Consider the following 20,608-nt stretch of genomic DNA (forward strand, 5'->3'; position numbering starts at 1 on the left):
ATTAAAAGCACACTAGCTATTACCTCAACAATATCCAGAAAATGATGAGTAACTAATTAAAGAACAAAATAGTTTATTTCATAGAGAGCCAATTAAATTGTAAATTGAAGCATCATAAATGAACAAGTCGAAAATACAAATTTGAATGTTAGCATAGAAAGCTAACATTCAAGACGTGAATTTGACATCTTTTCAGCATGGATGATTAACTTTCTGGCATCCATAAGTTAAACAGTGGGCTTCATTTCATTTACCAAATTTAGTACTTTACATTCTATTATTTTCTTAAACTTTCCAGATGTTGAAAAAAAACTTTTTTATGCGAAAGAATCTTAGTGTTGGTCCATTTTACGAATTGTACGTTCTTTAACCTATCTGCTTAAAAGCTACTTGAAGAAAGAACTTTCATGTTACATTTAAAAATGACTTTCTTATAGTACTTGTTAATGAGAAAGTTCCTCCAAACAGAAAGTAGAATTCACATTATTGTATACACACTCACTTTCAGCAACACCTGATGCTAACTGCAATCAAAATTAGAAAACACTTGGTCTTGGTATATATATACCTGTGTATTTGAGCTGCAAAGTTTCTAAAGAGACAGGCCCCTCAAATTGTTGCTGCAGATTCTCAAAGACAGTTTCCCTAAAAATTAGAAATGTGATCGTTGTTTCTTAGAAGAGGAGGAGGAACTGACTTCATTGGTCACGGAGTCATGGTGTTCACCATTGTTATATCGGGTCCTCCTTATCCCAGTGGAATGTTTTGTTGGTTCATTGTTATTTGCCCTCATTTGTGGACGAGGCCTCAACCTCAGCTTCTTCTTTATACAACAAACGAAGTCCATACTTCTTCACTTTTCCAGAAAAAAATAACCTAATAAGCCCATAGTCATTTGGCGTTTTTCCATTTGCCTTAGATGGATCCCATAAGCCAACAAGAGGTACCAAGAAAAAATTAATATTATCTTTTTTTAAATGGTTGGATAAGCCAAGTTTTCGGTTCATCCACGACATCCCATCATCACATACGGGAATCAAGTGGACTGTTGTGTCAACTAATCTGCCAGAGTGACATACAGCAAATCCCAAGAATTTATCAGGTATATACCAATTTTCAGGCAAATTGACGGATACACTTCTATCCCTTCCCTGATGGTGGAACCAACTTGGGATCTTCATCTTAATATGCCAAATGGTAAACACACTTTGGGACAAGGAATTTGAAGCAGAGATATTCTGAAACAGGGCATGTGCAAACAAATTATATATAGTATTATTCAGTGGTTTGAATATCACCCTCTGTTGTTTCTTCCTCTTTGTTACTAAATCATGGATAAATTTCAGAGCCATTTGACAATCTACATGCAATTCATTTAATTCTGGTGGAAGTTCTGGTAGCTGTGTAAGCCTCTGGCAATATGATAAGTCTAAGGATCGAAGAGCACCAAGTTGGGCCATGCTTCGAGGCAAATACTCAAAATTATTTCCTCTGAGATTCAATTTTTTCAGAGAGGATAAGGATCCAATATCCTCCGGAAGTCCTCCATCTATTAGATTGCAGTTTTTGAGACTCAAAGTTTCCAATGACCGTAATCCTTCAGCCACTGAAGGGAACTCAAAGTACACTCCATGTTCCAAGTCTCCAAAACTCAAGAATTTAAGTTTGTTCAAGCGGACTATGGAAGACGGAGGTCGTGAAATTTGAGTATCTCTGGCATCAAGCACCTCCAAGTTGTCTAAATCCCCTATCTCTTCTGGCAAGCTTTCAAGTTTTGAGCAACGCCACACATATAGACTAACCAAACTTTTCAACCTACAGATGCTACTTGGAAGAGATACAAGGTTTTTCATATACCTCAAATTTAGCTTGGTAATATGAGTTTGGTACTGAGTAATAGAAGATGGTAGTTCCCATATCCCAGAGCGTTGCATGCGAATCTGTATCTCCGGCTTCATTTTCCCGTGGATTTCTGGAAATTTCTCTAAACTATCGCAATCTTCTAAACCCAGATATTCAAGAGATTCCACGTTAACACATGGAAACCTCTTAAGGCTTTCACACCAACTCAAATGTAACCGAATGAGTTTCCTACAACATCCAAGGGAATGGTGAACCTCTTCAAGATTACTACATTCCTCCAGAACCAAATACTCCAAATTTGGCATCCCCGTGAAATCTGGTGTTCGCATCAGTCTTTCAGAGAAGCTGAGATCTAGCGTCCGCAGAGACGGCAAATGCTGTTCATAACAGAGACAGAATGAGATAGAGAGAAAAAAGAAAGAACCTATTTTGCTGCTATGCAGGATTCCAATAATAAAGTATTTGGTTAGGGGCTATCTAGGAATTTAGAAACTGTTTTATTTTTTCATTTGTATTTGTGGGCGAAATTATTTTTTATGCGAAATTAGAAATTTATTTTTTATACATGGAAAATATCTTGTTAAGAAACTGAATAAAAGTAAATTATAAATAAAAATATTGGTAACTGTATTTAACATGATTGAAAAAAATTGTAGCAAAGAGAAAAGTGTCTCTCTTTAAAAAAATGTAATATAAAATGGGAAACCCAAATGTTAAATCTGGAAACAATGTATGAAAGCGTATATATCATTCGAGAAAATAGTTGTACACAATTCGAGAAAATAGCTGGGTTCGCGAAAGCCCAGCCTCGAACGATAGCAGCCTCTACAGACCTCAAAATACCTTGTGTTCCCATCCATTTGAACTAATCCAAAAGCAAGAGTGAACTTGTTAAAACCATTTATAAGTAATATAGAGATATAGATGCTATTACTTTGATCAAGATCCATTTTAACAAGTAACAACAGACATTAAGATTAAAAGGATCGGATATACCTAATTTGAAACGATCATACTAAGTAACAATTGGTATAATAATCTAGCATTCAATATTTTGCAAGACATTTAAAAGATTGTGAGCCTTTAACTCTACCACAAAACTAGTATTCTGTGATTCATCTGGTATAATAGGCAAGCTAACACAAAGCCGTCATTGCTTATTTTCACTTTTTCCTAAAAACCCATAAAAGAACAGAGAGATCATAAGGGAGAACGAACCTCAACTTCATCTCGTACTCAGCTTTCTCCACAATACCAGGATCTGATTTGAGCATAAAAAGTTATACTCGTTGGAATCCTTTAACTCACCATGGTTAAGATGGAGAATCAATAGACAATCTACACACAATTCATTTAATTCTGGGGGAAGTTCTAGTAGCCTCTGGAATCTAGGTTATGCATACTTCTCAAATCTAGCTCGGTAATATGAGTTTGGTACTGAGAAATAGATGATGGTAGTTCCCTTATCCCAGAGCGTTTCATGTGAATCTGTATCTCCGGCTTCATTCTCCCATGGATATCTGGGAATTTCTCTAAGCGAGAGCACTCTCCTACACTCAGATATTTAAGAGATTCCATGTTAACACATGGAAACCTTATAAGGCTACTACAAAAACTCAAATTTAACCGAATGAGTTTTTTGCAACACCCCAGGGAATGGTGAACCTCTTCAAGATAACTACATCCCTCCAGATCCAAATACTCCAAATTTAGCATCCCCGTAAATTCTGGCAGCTGTGTAAGCCTCTTGCAATTTCTTAATTCCAAGATTCGAAGGGCACCAAGTTGGGCTATGCTTCGAGGCAAATGCTCAAAATTATTTCCACTAAGATACAACTTTTTCAAAGAGGATAGGGATCCCATATCTTCCGGAAGTCCTCCATCTATTAGATTGCAGTTTCTAAGACTCAAAGTTTCCAATGAGCGAAATCCTTCTGCCACCGGAGGGAGCTCAAAGTGCACTCTATCTTTGGAGCTTCCAAAATCAAAGATTTTAAGTTTGCTCAAGCGAACGATGGAAGACGGAGGTCGTGAAATTAGAGTACAACTGGCATCAAGCTCCTCCAAGTTTTCTAAATCCCCTACCTCTTCTGGCAAGCTTTCAAGTTTGAAGCAACCCGACACACTCAGACTAACCAAACTTTTCAACCTACAGATGCTGCTTGGAAGAGCTACAAGTTTTTCCATACCTCTCAAATCTAGCTTGGTAATATGAGTTTGGTACTGAGTAATAGATGATGGTAGTTCCCTTATCCCAGAGCCTTGCATGTGAATCTGTATCTCCGGCTTCATTCTCCCGTGGATTTCTGGAAATTTCTCTAAACTTGAGCAATATTCTAAACTCAGATATTCAAGAGATTCCACGTTAACACATGGAAACCTCTTAAGGCTTTTACAATTATTCAAATTTAACCGAATGAGTTTGCTGCAACATCTCAGGGAATGGTGAACCTCTTCAAGATTTCTGCAATATAACATATTCAAATACTCCAAATTTGGCATCCCCGTGAAATCTGGTGTTCGCCTCAGTCTTCTAGAGGAGCTGAGATCTATCCTCCGTAGAGATGGCAAATGCTGTTCAAAACACACACGTAATGAGATAGAGAGGGGAAAAAAAGAACCTATTTTGCTGCTCCACAAGATTCCAATAATAACATATTTGGTTATCTATCATTTGTATTTGTGGGCATCAAATAAGTAAATGACCTCTATTTTCTTGATTTTTAATTACTTATTGCTAGCTTTCCTAAAAGTATTTATTACTCCATTGACAAGAAATGAATGAAAGCATTTGAATTATGAGGGCCAACACATTATTTTTGTGCGAAATTAGAAATTTAATTTTTATGTATGGAAAATTACTTGTTAAGAAACTGAATAAAAGGAAATTATAAATAAAAATATTGCTAACTGTAATTTAACTTGATTGAAAAAAAAAACTGTAACAAAGAGAAAAGTGTTTCTCTCTTTAATAAATTGTAATATAAAATAGGGAAACCCAAATGTTAAATCCGGAAGCAATATATGAAAGTGTATATGTCATTCGAGAAAATAATTGTACACAATAAATTCCTTCTATTTAACTAATAAGTAGTCCTTCCGTCCCACTACGTACAACCCTAGGATGAGATTCATATGAATCTAATATTACTAAGAGAAATAATTGAATGAGTTCTTAAATTGAGCTTCTTAGTTAAAATAACGATGAGAAGATTTGGGGAAAAAGGACAAAAAGATCTTACAATAATACTAAGGTCTAAGAAATAACCCCAAATAATATAAAATACAAATTTTTTTTTTGGAGATGGAAATACATTAATTTGAGCTTGTTAATCAATCAATACTCCCTTCGGACCATAATAAGTAACATTTTGGCCTTGGACACACTCCTAAGAAAATAAGGACTCCTAGGAAAAAAAGTATTTTGACTAAACTACCCTTAATTAAAATTAGAATATTGTTAACTTGATATATTGAGATTTGTAAACAAGGGCAAAGCTTGAAAAAATAAAATTTATTCCTTCTTGATTATGTAAAAGGTTACTTCTTTTGGATCAAAATAAAAAGGCAAAAAAATCACTTTTATGAACCGGAGGGAGTAACTTTTGTTCATTTAAAAACAACAACAACAATAACAACCCATTATAATCTCACTAGTGGGGTCTGGGGAGGGTAGTGTGTACGCACATCTTACCCCTACCTTGGGGTAGAGAGGTTGTTTCCGATAGACCCTCGGCATCCCTCCCTCCAAGAACTCCCCACCTTGCTCTTGGGGTGAGTCGAACTCACAACCTCTTGGTTGGAAGTGGGGGTGCTTACCGCTAGAGCAACTTACTCTTTTTCATTTAAAGACATGCATCATAATTCAAAAAAAAAAAAAAAGGAAGTACCTCAAATAATACTTGACAAAAGCAATAATATTTGTTTATTATCACTAAATTAAAGGACAAAGATAGTTAAAAAGAAAAATAAATAGCAATAAAATAGAAGTCAGCTATTGTACCTTTGTTTCCATCCATAAATAATGCAGTGAACTACCCCAGAGTTCAAGGTGAACAAGCATTTTGGGTTCAAATGTAGATGGCAATGACTTCCAAGGAAAGTTCTCCCACACAAACCAACGCAAGCTGTTGGGCAGATACTTAATGGAACCATCACAGTTCAACGACCTCTCTATGTTAAATATCCTAAGCCTTTTCATATTTTTGCTAAAGCGTAATGTACCAGAATTGAGATAAGGAAGAAAGATTGCTTCCATTGCCATGGTCCCCTGGTATAAGAAGATCATTAGTCTACAAAGTATAATTTCAAATATCGCATAAAATCCGCTTGCTAATATGACTACTTTTTAAGAAATATTGATGTTACTTCGGAAAAATTCAAGCGTTATATTGCTAGTAAGAAAATAAAATCCATGAAACAAACTACAATTACAAAGTTCTTCCATTAATCTTGAAAGACTTTATTTTCCTAAGTAGATTTAAAATGTGTGACTTATGGTTTAAATCTTTATATGTTTAGTTATGAATTTATTAATAATGTATTAGTCTTTTTCAATATTTAACAAGTGAAATATGCATATTTTTTGAGATTTTAAATTTGAATAAATTTCTTATCTTTTATATGTAACATTGGAAAAGCAAAAATTGTTGATTTTTGGATAATTTTTATCTATAACTGTCAAAAAGTATTTAAACCCCAAATGTTGTTATAGGTGTCATTCACTATAAAAGTCAAAAAATATCGGAACAAGCGAGATTGTTATAGAGGGTGATTGTATTACATTTCTTAGAAGTTCATTAGAGTCAATTCTACAAGTTTTTCATGTTGTGATAGAAAGAAATTGTAATTGAAACAATACCAATAAATTGTAGTAACTTTTTAAAATAAGAAAAAATAAACAATGGTAAAGTGAATCTTTAATCCAAAGAATGAAACTGGATCAAACAAATTATGTGGCTACTAGACTAACCCACTGCTTAAAAATATAAGAAAAACAAATTAGGCAACAAAAATTAAAGAGGCTATTAAACAAATTGGGCAGTTTTTTTTTTTTTTTTTGCTAATTAGGCAATTATTATTATTTTTGCTTCTCCTACTAACTAAAGTAAACAACTAAAAGCACGTACCTGCAAGAAGATGAAGCAAGATGAACAAATAATTGGAATTGACTGCCCTATGTGTCTTTGGAATATAAAAATTAGAAATTAAATATTATTGCATTGTTTAGCCTACTTACTGTACTGTTGCTCATCACTTCTTTGAAATCCTTGACGAGCCATAGTCTGCTGCGCTCTCCCGGATTCTTTGGCAAGTTCACTATATATTTACCCATTTCTTGTATTAAGTCGTGCATTTGAATCTGACATTTTTCAGAGATAAATATAAGAGATTTGTCAATTAAGACACGCAATCCGTATTCAACTCCAGAATGACAACTCTCAAGAATTTGCATGACGTAATCTTTATATTTCCCTCTCAAGAAGCATGCTATATCTAGAAACATCTCTTGTTGGATGAGCTCTAATCCATCATAACTAATTTTGAGCTTATCAACAATTCCAGAATTAGAGTTATTTTTCATGTGCTCTATAGCACTTTCCCATTCAGTTATTCGTAGGTTATGCAGCATTGAACCCCATACTTTGAGGGCTAAAGGAAGGCCTTTAGCATGATTTACTACCTTCAATGAAAGCTCCTTAAAACACTCATCTGGAACCTCTTTTTTGAAAGCATGCTGATAGAACAATTGAATGGATTCATGATCAGGTAGTGCAGTCACTTCATATATTATATCATCCTTCCCTATCAAATGCTTGTCTCTAGTTGTTACAACAACCCTACTGCCATTACCAAACCAACTAAGATCACCTGCTAAATAATCTAAATGGTCTTTATGATCTATATCATCGAGCACAACTAGCACCTTCTTAAAGCGAAGTCTGTCTGGAATCGTCTGCTTCCCATCATGCTTATTATTGACATAATCATCTTTTTTTCTTAACAATTCAGAGAGAAGAGTGTTTTGCAAAGAATGTAGTTTTTCATTTTCTTTAATATCCGCAAGGAAACAAGCAGCTTCAAATTGGTGAGATAAAGTGTCAAAAATGGCTCTTGCTATTGTCGTCTTCCCTAGACCGCCCATGCCCCAGATCCCCAATATGATCCGAACATCATTGATTCCTACCTTAAGTAGAGACTTTAGTTTCTCCAGATGAGTATCTATTCCCACAACTTCTCGCAAAGAAGACAAATTAGCACTATTACACAATTTGGAAATTTGGTCGACAATCTGCTGAATATTCTCTACTTCAATCCTACAAAAATAAGAAAATTAATTGTGGATAAATGTAAGAAAGTCAAGTATTAGTAAGAATTCATAATTATTATTTTTTATTACATAGGGGTGGGGGAAAAGGAGAGAAGATTGCAAGGTGAGGAATCAAACTCTCATCAACTAGGTAAATAGCTAACAAATTGAGCTACTAAATATTGTTAATTTGCATAGAGATGATTAAAAGATTACGCACATAAAACAAACGCTTGAAGGAGCAATCAAAATATTAAGATGTTTGTATTTGTTCTCTCTAATTATATTGATAGGAACAATACCTTCTTACTGATAGAAACGTATATAACAACCATCATTCTTTTTTTTCAGGAAAATAAAAATAAAAACATTTTTAACGTCTAAATGACAATCAATGAAATTAGATTGTGTAAGCAGTATTCTTAACAAAATAAATTGATTAAGCTTCCACCTTTTAATTTTTATTTTGTAAATATGATAAATTTATTTAGTGTCTATTCTTTTTAACTCATTTTTGAGGTACAAATTCTTTTTTCTAAAGTAGAATATGTAGTCTTCACATACGCAACCACATTTGAATGAAAATTATTCCTTTTGAGCTCCTCACTTTTCTCATATGGTAACTCGAACCCGCAACCCAAGGGTTTGGAGTTGGAGGTGCTTAGCAATTGAGCAATCATCTTTGTGGTATTCTATTTTTTTCATTATAAGAAAATACTATTTCGTCCGTTTCAATTTACGTGAACCTATTTCCTTTTTAGTCCGTGCAAATGATCTCTTTACCTTTATGCAATGATTTATAGCCACACAAAATATATGTGCTTCATTTTACACCACAAGTTCAAAAGTTTATCTCTTTTCTTAAACTCCGTGCCCAGTCAAATGGGTTCACATAAATTGAAACGGAGGGAGTATGTGTTTTTAACTCACCCGTCACGAATATCATATCCTTTTAGATCTGCGGCAGCAGTTAGAGCGTTCCTCCATCTTTGGAGCTTCTGCATTCCTTCATCATCATCCTTATAGCTTGTTTCGTGTTTGTTAAAGGCTTCAGCAAAGCTCTCCCTCTGATTCCGAACATGTGATGGATCCACATCATAGAAGACTGGTATGACAGTTTGTCCGCATTGATCCTTGCATTCCATGATCTTCACTAGCTCATCTAAGCACCACCTCGATGTCGCATAATTTTTTGAGAAAACGACAAGGGCAACTTGAGACTGTTCGATAGCTTTCAAGAGTTCATCTGATATTGAAGTGCCATGCTCTAGCCTTTTATCATCTTGAAATGTGAATATTCCACTGTTTTCCAAGCCTTTGAAGAGGTGACCTATAAATGTTTTTCGAGTATCTTCACCTTTAAAACTTAGAAAGACTTTGTAGTTCCACCAAGGAAATTGTGAAGTACTCGCAGAAGCAGAAGATGATGCCATTGATTGAAAAGAAAAAAACCTGTATGTGGATAAATTGTAGTTGTCGTAAGAGATCAACTGATAATATCAGAGAAAGAAATAAACAACTAGCTACTAGCACTTCAAATAAGAAAAGTTTGTATGAGATGGGTTTTCTTTGAACTTTAATAGAAGGAGGTAGGAAATTCCTTCAATGGACAAAGTCCTCCCAATACTCCTCTGTATATACACAATGGACATATAAAAATACAAGTGGGAAGCTACAAAGAAAGAGTCTACCTATCCCAATTGAATTGAATTGAATTATTGCTCAAAAGCACAAACATCCTCCCTCTCTCTCTTCTCTGCCAAAGAAAAAGGACCCCATTGATTGATTTTTTTTCTATTTTAATTTCTATGGAGGTTGACAAAGTCTTCGTCCAACAAAATATTTCTCAGTTCTTTTTTAATAAATACAAAATTTAATGACTTTTACATAACACAGTTGAATGACCACAAATAAAATTTAATCGCAAATCTATTCCCAATTTATTAAGGTTAAGAAAGTTATAATAAAATTTCGACAAAATCGTACAAAACATATCATTCTGCCAAAGAAAAAAAAAAGGAATTATCTGGTCGACTTTTCAATCCTTTTTTTTTTTCTATTGATTCCGCCTTTAGCAGGTAGGTTTACAAAAGAAAATGCGTGACAAGTCATAGACACGTCCCAAAAAAAGACTTTTATTGTCAACTAAGTGAAGGTAATTTTTTTAAATATAATAATTGCCGACATTGAAGATGTAGATTAGGATATGTAAACAATTGATGACAACTGTACTAATTAAGGATTTTTTTTCCGTTGTTTCAATATAAAGAAGGAGGCGTCCCATTTTTTAGAAGCATAACTTTTCAACGCCATTATTAATACATTATGAAGAACCTTGACCTTCCATTGTGTTTAGCTTATAGGTGTTTATCGGACGGGCTAGACACAAAAATGGTCAGTCCGTTAGGGTTACGGGCGGGTTGTTAGCGGGCTGAAGTTAACGGGCTGGTGGCGGGCTGGGATTTTTCGGGTTCTATAGGGCCCTACGGGTTCGGGCCTAGCGGGTTCGGGCGGGTCGGGCTTTCGTTTTTTTTAAAATTATTTTTAACTATCTTATATTTTTCTTTTTCAATGTTATTGATAGTTAAGTACTAAGTGTTTTCAAACTTTTAAGGGTTAAAATTAAAGATTAGAATTGAACTTTTAAGGGTTAGAATTAAAAGAACAAACTAAAAGTCTAAAACATAAAACATATTAATATAAATGCATAAGTCTATATAAAAAATATTGAATAAGAGTATAAGACATTATGCAATATAAAAATTCACAATTTTTAAGTAACTTTGATATTTTTATTGAATAATATATAGTACTTCTAATTAATTTGCTAGTTCTTTTTTGATTTTTTAAATATTTGAACTTGCAAATTAAAAGTTTACAACAATTGTTAAAAAAAAAAGTAATAGTAAATCAAATGTTTTGCATCATCTTTGTAAGCTCTTCCATGTCAATGTGAGGTGCTTGGTTTCGGTATTATAATCGGTACCATAAACCATTATATCTCCAATTTCTTGGTGTTCCTCTTCATCTACATCGTCGCGCCCTTGATTTCACCGTTCTGATCTAATCCAATCTCTGAAGCACACTAGAACTTCCAAAGCGTTGCTGCCCAATGAATGACGGGTATCTCCTAGTTGCTGTCTTGCTTGGCTAAATGCGCTCTCTGATGCGACTGTTGAAATAGGCACATTTAGAACGTCTCGAGCCATGGCCGAAAGAACAGGAAACTGATTTGTGTTGCTCCTCCACCAACTCAGAGGTAAAAAATCCTTTGTGAGGGGATCCGGTGACTTTTGCAAGTAGACTTGGAGTTCATCAATATTCCGGCTACTGGTTTGTTGATGCTCTCCTAGTGTAGACCAAATCAAATAATCTTGAACATTATCATCATCTTCCAAATTTGTTCCAGATGTTGAAGTATTACTTGAAGGAATATTTGCATCTACAACTGAAGAAGCATCAGCAATATTAGCATAATAATTATACAAAATTTGTAAATGTTTGTGCAGATCAGAAATACAAGTCTCAGTATCAGGAGTTTCAGTTGGTCCAATATCTATATAAGTATATAAAGCACTGATTAATTGGCGACACTTTATCATTTTGATAGTAGGGTTTAAAATTGCACCAATTAGGTAAATATGAGGAATTGGGAAGAAATATTTTAAACTTATCTAGCATGGTTTCAATAACATTAGTATATCCCTCTTTCGCCTTCAACTTATGTAGTAAAAGAGAAATTTCAGCAATGTGAACTAAACCATTTACAATAGTAGGATAATAAGCTCCAGAAAACTCAAGTGTAGCCACATAAAATTTTTGTAAAAATTGTACAACATCATGAATGGCATCCCAATTTTTAGATGTTAACAGACGGTTAGGATCGGTACAATGAGAATTAGCAACTTCAGTTATAGGCATTCTATATTTATAACAACATCTTAGGAACAAATAAGTATAATTCCACCTAGTAACTATTTCTTCAGGCATGAGTCTTGGTTTTAGTCCATAGTGTACACATTTTTCCTTAAATGCATTTAATCTAGCACTTCTATTATTTCCTTGAATTACACCAACAACTCTTCTAACTAAAGTGATGTCATTGTGAAATAAGTCAAGGCCACTCTTCACAATCAAGTTATAAATATGACATGCACATCTAATATGAATTATTTCAGGAAGTGGTGGGCGTAGATGCAATTTTAGTAATGTAATAGCAGAAGTGTTGTTAGAAGCATTATCAAATGACATACACAAAACTTTTTCAGAAAGATTATAAAATAAAGCAACTTCATGGAAAGTAGCACTTATAAATACACTGGTATGACTTTGATCTCCATCGTATTTAAAAGCAATAATATGTTTTTGCATACAAAAATTATCATCTATCCAATGACATGTAACAGTTAAATAATCATTTCCATTTACAGCACGACCAATATCAGAAGTAAGAGAAACTTTACAAGAAAGACTAGTGAACAAATAACGTATATATGTCTGATATTGTCCATAAAGCCTAAAGATATCAGATCTACAAGTACTTCTAGGAATACCTTTAAACATAGGGTTATAAATTCTTTGAATATAAGTAACAAGATATGATGAAGAAGAAAAACTAAAAGGTAAACAACCTAAAACAATCATTTTAGCTAATTCTTCTCGATCTTTTTTAATATCGTATTTACCCATTAACCCCCTAGTGACCGGGTTAAGTTTTGGTTGCCCAGCTTCATCGCCTACTCCCCAATCAATAGGATGAATTTCTTCCATGTGCCTACGAAGTTGACCCGTTCCCCCATTCTTACCGGGCTCGTGCTTATAAACTTCATTACATATTTTACATTTTACATAATCTTTCTCATTTTCTAGTCTATCAAAAAAATTCCAACACTTACTTCTTAATCTTCTATTCTTCTTAATAGGCAAAGGAGACTTACTTACACTTCCACCTCTAATATTTTGACTAGCATTACCGGGTATAGGTGGTGGTGTTTCAAGATTATCGGGTGATTGAATATAATCTAAAATATCATCTAAATCATCATCAATACCAAAATTTTCTTGAAGTAGCTCATAATCTACATTTACATTTTCAGGTGAACTTTCAGAAACATGTGTTGCACTACTAGAAGAACCACCTCTTACTCTTTTGGAATTTTTCTTACTACCACCTTTACTAGTGCAAGCTTTTTTGGCCGCTCTAAGTAAATCCATTATCTAATTTAAAACAAAAAATTCAAATAATAATTCTAAATAATAAAGAGAAAGGGATGGAACGAGTGTACCGGGATTCCGAATGCTGCACTAAATTTGATATAGAAACGAGAAAGTAGAAACTCAAACTTCAAATCTTCAATTGATATTTGATAACTTGATAATTAATGTCACACTTCACCTGAATAATTGAATTAGAAATTTATGATAATAATACTTTTGTAATGAAAGTATGAAACTTGTAAGTTGAAACTTGAAAGCTTGAAATAATGTGCAATTGATAATATTATCAAGAGAGAATTGAGAGATAATTAGAGAGAATTGAGAGATAATTGTGAGGAATAATGAAAAAGAAAGGGAGTATTTATAGTTTTTTAAAAGGATTCAATTGCAATTTACAAATTATAAGGGGGGGGGGGGCTAAAATATAAATAAAATACCAAATTTTGGCTGTTTTTGACATATTTGGCCATTGGCCAACGGTCATTTTTGAAATTTGACCATTGGCAACGGTCAGATTAATTTAAAAAAAATAAAAAATTGGGCGGTTTTGTGGGCTGAGGCCCGTTAAGAACCCGTGAAGGGCTTAATGGGTTGTGGCGGGTTCGGGTACCCGTTTGGCGAAAACTTAACGTTACTAGCCCGCCCCCCGTCCAACCCGTCCCAACCCGCACACATATGTACAGTAACGGGCTGGACCGGGCTGACCCGGGCTGACCCGGGTTGAACCGGGTTGTTAGCGGGTCAGCCCGGCCCGATTAACACCTCTCGTTTAGCTCTTGACATTTGTGTAATTTTTTCATGTCTTTAAGAATAAAGTTTATTAGAATTCAGAGACTTCTTTTTGGGTTATTTATTGTGGTTGCTGCAGTACGACAGCTGATGATATTTTCGATTAAGTTATAAATAAGTATCACTCCAAAAATGAAAAGTTTCTAAAAAAGATGGGATCTATTCCATCAATTATTGCTATTGGATAATGTAGCATTATATATGGTGGAGTCTCATTGAGTATTACTTCCACGACAAAAATATATGCTCTTGTTACGATCCAAAATTTCCATCGTTGGGATCGTGATGACGCCTAATATCGTACTCGCTAGGCAGGCCAACATTCTGTTCATTTTTTCCTTTATATTTTATAATTAAAATTTAACAAAAACTAAATCAACGAAAATAAAAGCGGAAGTACATAATTAACTAATATTTTTCCTTATACTGTTAACAAAAACCCAAACAGTGACCATTCAGAAACTAGTGTCACAACTCACGAACATTCTATAAATATCTACACGTATTGGTGTGAAAGAAAAATATATTTGTCTCGAAAGAAAATAAAACAGAAATGTAAAACATAGGAGGGGACGCCAGGATGTGCGGACGCCTGCAGGACTACCTTGGGTCTCCTAGGTGAATGCCTGCAACCGACCTCACGATCAGCTACAACCAGCTCTAAAATTTGCACAGAAAGTGCAGAGTGCAGTATTAGTACAACCGACCCCATGTACTGGTAAGTGACGAGGCTTTGGCGGGGCAATTATAATATAACATGCAAACAGTATACAATAAAGCAGAAAGAAGTGCAGAATGAAATAAGACAATAACTTGCAAAGAATAAGTACGGAACTCCAGTATCTCATTAGTATCCAGCTATAACCAATCCTCAAATAAATTATAAAACTCCGAAAGTGTCTTACACAGTTGAATAAAAACACAAAAATACATAATTGATGCATCATGCATCCCGATCCCACCATATATCAGTATCAGTAACAATATGAACATTCACCCTTATTACTCCTTGTTGCGGCGTGCAAACCGATCCCACCAGACAATCACATTTCACCCTTATTCCTCCTCAATATATATATATATATATATATATATATATATATATATATATATATATGTACCAAACACACAATATGAACAAAATTTCACTAGTTAGCTCAAAACCTTCCACAATAACCAAGCCTCAACCAAAGTAAACAGAAAGGTATACAATTATGAAACTTTACTCAGTTTATACTACACAGCGAGACCAACCAAGTTATACCATGAAACACCGATAAGCCAACTCTAACCAATAATGAAGTACAATGAAGCTACGAAATAATCAATACCTTCAATAAAAAACATTTAACAAGAAGCAATTAATCATGGAAACACCAATAAGCATGTAGCAGTTAAGATAGGAGAATAATACATTGGGGATGGGGAAAAGGAACAAGTTAAAAAGATAATTTGGCGGCGCATAGGTGCTCGTCACCTCACCTATACACCTCACACATGAATTTCCACATAGCAAATAAGTCAGGGATACCTAATCCCTCAAGTCAAAGTTAGACACAACACTCACCTCAATCCAATAGCCAGTTCAAAGCTCAATTACTGCTTTTCCTCTAGATTCCACCTCCAATCCACTCGTATCTAATCATAATTAACTTAATAACATCAATTATCGCAAAAGAAATCAGTTCCAATGCATAATTACAAGTTTCCCAATATTTCTCCGAAAAAGTCAAAAACCGACCTCGGGCCCGCTTGGTCAAAACCCAAAATTCGGACCAAAACCCGATCACCCATTCACCCTCAAGCTTGAATATACAATTTATTTTGGAATTTGACCTCAATTGGAGATCTAAATCCCCAAATTTCGAAACTCCTAAGTTCTACCCAAAAATCCTCAATTCTACCATGAAAAACCTTAGATTCTAGGATGAAATCTTGTAAAAAAAAAAAGTAAAAGATTGAAAGAAATGAGTTAAGATTCACTTACATATTATTTAGGGAAGAAATTATCTTTGGAAAATTGCCTCTTGAGGTTTAGGTTTTGAAAAATGGCAGAATGAATGAAAAATCCCGTCCAAAATCATTTTTGAATAGTTGCTAATGTCGCATTTGCGATCAGGGGTTCGCTAATGTGAACATCTTTTCGCAGATGCGAAGAATGTCCAGGACATGTTGATCGGGTCCACACCTACACTACTATAGAATAGCAAGGATGGTCGATGCAGTTTTACCCAATAAAGGTCGGGATTGAATCCACAGAGAGTTAATTAGTTTAGAGTTAGGTTTATATCCGAGTAGAGATATGGGTTTTGCTCTTAATTGTACTTCCACAAATGGTTGGTTTGGTTTCTACTTCATGTCAGTTCGATACTCAAATACTCATGTCAGTTCGATACTCAAATACTCATGTCAGTTCAGTACCAAGATACTCATGTCAGTTCAATACTCAACTACTCATGTCAGCCCAATACTTAGATACTCATGCCAATTTAGTACTCAGATATTGATGTTAGTTCAATACTCAATTATTCGTGTCAGTTCAATATTCATATATCCATGTTAGTTCAGTACTCACGTATCAATGGCAGACCAATATTCAGTCAATACAGTAGTCATTCAGTTCAGTATCGCAACAGTTCAGTAATCATGTATTCATTATGTTTAGTATGCAAGTGTTAATGAAAGTTCATGTTTCCACCAGACCCGTTTAAGGTTCGGAGTTGTAACGACCCGATCGGTCGTTTTGAGCTCCGGCGCGTCATTCAGCAGTTTGAGGCCATGAGCAGCTTCATCTCAGGTATCTTGACTTGTGTGTATGGTCAGAATTAAAATTCAAGAAGTTTGGAGTCAAATCTAAATGGAAATTCTCATTTTGAAAGCTTAAAATTGAAGAAATGAACTAGGATTGGAATTTTGAGTAAACGACCTCGGATTCCAGCAGGTTCGTATGATGATTTCGTACTTGGGCGTATGCCCGGATCGGGTTTTGGATAACCCGGGAGCGTTTTGGCGCCTATTGTGGAAGATAGCATTTTAGAAGAAATTGCATCAGTTTGGCTTAAAATGCATTTCAGTGTTATTGATGTCCGTTTGGAATTCCGAGACTGGGAGTAGCTCCGTATGGTGATTCTGGATTTGGGAGCGCGATCGGAAGTGAATTCGGAGGTCCGTAGGTCATTTTGGAGCCGTTTGGCTAAATATAGAAATTTGAAGGTTTTTGAGAAAATTCGACCGGAAGTGGAAATTTTGATATCGGGGTCGGAATGTGATTTCGAAAGTTGGGGCAAGTCCTTAATGTCGAATGTGACTTGTGTGCAAAAATTTGAAGTCATTCTGAATGATTTTGGTAAGGTTTGAGACACTTAGTCTCTTTTAAGGAAACTTAAGTTGGAAAAGCCAACCGGATATTGACTTATGTGTTAGAGCACTCGAAATGCGAATTTTATGGTTCAAATAGCTTTGTTAGGTGATTTGGGACTTAGGAGTGTGTCCGGAATATTTTTGTGATGACCAGTGTAGAATTAAGCTTGAATCGGCAAAGTTAGTATTTTGGCGGATTCCGGTTGATAGGTAAGATTTTGATCCGAGGCTCGGAATGGAATTCCGAGAGTTGCTGTAGCTTCGTTATGTAATTTTGGACTTGTCTGCAAAATTTGAGATCATTCGGACTAGTTTTGACGTGTTTCGGCATCGGATGTGGAAGTTAGAAATTTCAAAGTTCATAGGTTTGAATCCGATGCGAATTTGGTGTTGTGATGTTTTTTTGAGCGTTACAAAGGTTGGAACAAGTTTGAACGATGTTATGGGATATGTTGTCATGATTGGTTGAGGTCCCACTGGCCTCGGGTGAGTTTTGGGTGGTTAAACGGACTATTTCATGTTTGAAAAAATTGCAGAAATTTTTAGGCTTCTGCTGTGACCAGAAAATTTCAGGCGCGAGGTGTCCAGTTTGGAAGCTCATATCTTGTAATCTATAAGAAATCAGAAAAATTGCAAAACATGAAAGTTGTAGCCCTTACATTTTAGTTTTCAGAAAGTTAAACCATTCGTGATTTGGATATTATCTCAGAAAGTTATGATGGATCGAAAATGGCTGGTAGAGCGATTTCGACAGAATTTACGGATGCGCTTTAGAAGCTCATATCTCGGGATATATAAAGAGTTATATGGTGTACAACCTATCAAATTAAAGATCTTCGAGTCTAATTTTTAAATATTCAAACCATTTATCATTTGGATATTTATACAAGACGTTATGGGTGTTTAAGCAGAAGGTGTCCGATAAGAGAAAATTTTAATAGGATGTACAACTTATATAGCACAAGTGCAAGGTACAACTCGACGAAGCACGGACAGATTCTTTAAAACACGGATTTGGCTTATTTCTTTCATTTGGCTTGGATTATTTTGGAGAGAATTTCAAGGGGGATTTCATCAAGCATCAAAGGTGAGTTGTTTCTACTTACTTCCAAGTTAAATACATGGATTAGAGCTGAAAACTCAAGTAATTTATGGACAAAAATGGTGGTTTAGGGCTTGAAACCTAAGAGGATTAAATGAAGATTTGAGGGGTCATTTGAACTCTGATTTTATTAAATTTGATATGTACGGACTCGTGGCGAGACGAGGAATCCGGTGATGTGAACTTTGTAATTTTTCGAGAAGTGGGCCCGGGGCTCGGGTTTTGCGAATTTCGTGAATTTCGATATTTTTCGAGTTTTTTTGATTGGGTTATATTCCCTTAGCCTATTGTAATGTATTCGTTATGGTTTTGACCAGATTCGACGCGCGAAGAGGTAAATTCGAGAGGCAAGGGCATAGTGGAGTAGACGTTGGACCGTATTGAGGTGAGTAATGATTTTAAATGATGCACTGAGGGTTTGAAACCCCGAATTGCACAACATACTGCTATGTTGAGATGGGACACGCGTTGTATGACGAGCGCGGGGTCATTTACTTTTGGGGATTGTGACTTGGTCCATCCCAGTTGATATTTTTACCGCGTAATTGATAAAGATTTATTGTTTTTCACTATCATTGGGCTTATTGCCATATTTGGGCTTCGTGCCAATTATCTGAAATCTTTTGTGAATTTACATCACTATTTTCCTCACGAATTGAAATATTATTTGAATTCAGTCCAATTGAATTATATTATTTTGTGAACTCAGCTACATTTATACTCAACTCGAGATTTAATGATATTTATAATGCTGTTGAGCTGAGCACTATTGTTTTACTGATGCCCAAGAGGCTTATGATTATTTTCTGGACTGATTGAGGCCGAGGGCCATACGTGAGGATATGTTGAGTGATGTGAGGAGGCTTTCAGGCCTCGTGTGTGATGTGTGAAGGCTTTCAGGCCTATTGATATTGCGCTTGGGCTGTAGGAGCCCCTCCGGAGTCTGTACACACCCCCAGTGAGCGCAGGGTACCCAGGTGAGTTGGGAGTGGGCCCGAGAGGCCGTTGCTTGTGTGTGGTGAGTTGGGAGTGAGCCCGAGGGGCTGATGTTGTGTGCTGGTGAGTTGGGAGTGAGCCCGAGGGGCTGATACTATACTGAGATTTACATATTGAGCCCGAGGGGCAAGCTTTTGATTTATCCTTACTGTGGAAATTATTTGTCTTTACTGTTTTAAAAGAAGAATTATCTGATACTCACTATTTTACTGTATAACTGATTTTACTGCTTGGGATAGCGCTATATTGTGCCGTTATGAGATTTCATGTTTTCAGTCGTTATTTATTTTTATTACTCACTGGGTCGGAGTACTCACATTACTCCCTGCACCATGTGTGCAGATACATGCAGAGCTGAGTTCGCTCCTGAGCGCTGATTCTTTCCAGGCCAGGCGGTGACTAGGAGTAACGAGGTAGCTGTTGCATCCGCAGCCCCGTTTTCTCCCTTATCTTTGTTATTTATGATAATTCTAGACTTTGTAAAATATTAGTAAACTCTGTAGTAGCTCATGGCTTGTGACACCCCGATTTCGGGCTGAGTTAGGATGGTTTTCCTTGTTCTATCACGTTTATTTCGCATTTAAGATTATATTGCTCATGATTTAGACTTATTCCTGCTAAGTAATTATAAAGAGATGTACTGTTTTGTTGATTGGCTGGCCTTGTCCTCAAGAGAGGCGCCATCACGACCGGGTTGGGATTTTGGGTCGTGATAGGAGTTAGCGAAAGTTACAGTTAGGACAATCATTCGAGGACGAATGATCCCAAAGGGGGAGATAATGTAACACCCTATAAATTCGGCTTAGGTATGAATTAGTTAAAGGAGTAGTAAGGTTATATTTTGGACATTTGAAGCCCCATCGGGTTGATTATGGGTGAAAATAGTTGTTTCAAAATCAAGATGGAAAGTGATGTGCATAAGATTCGACAAAATCGACTAAGTTCGCAGAAGGTCTGTCTTCCAGCAGGGT

The 20,608-nt window shown here is 35.5% G+C and overlaps 1 long non-coding RNA gene and 1 pseudogene across 1 annotated transcript; one reads left to right on the plus strand and one right to left on the minus strand.

Moving 5' to 3' along the window:
- Window positions 1–362: 362 nt before the first annotated feature.
- Window positions 363–9,775, minus strand: LOC104244395 (TMV resistance protein N-like; annotated as a pseudogene).
- An 8,807-nt stretch (window positions 9,776–18,582) lies between these two features.
- On the plus strand, window positions 18,583–20,156 carry LOC138891158 (uncharacterized). Its single transcript, XR_011407478.1, has 3 exons — window positions 18,583–18,626; window positions 18,959–19,026; window positions 19,980–20,156. It is a non-coding gene; the product is annotated as an uncharacterized lncRNA (long non-coding RNA).
- The last annotated feature ends 452 nt before the right edge of the window (window positions 20,157–20,608 follow it).

Source organism: Nicotiana sylvestris, chromosome 5, assembly GCF_000393655.2.
Source record: "Nicotiana sylvestris chromosome 5, ASM39365v2, whole genome shotgun sequence".
Lineage (NCBI taxonomy): Eukaryota > Viridiplantae > Streptophyta > Magnoliopsida > Solanales > Solanaceae > Nicotiana > Nicotiana sylvestris.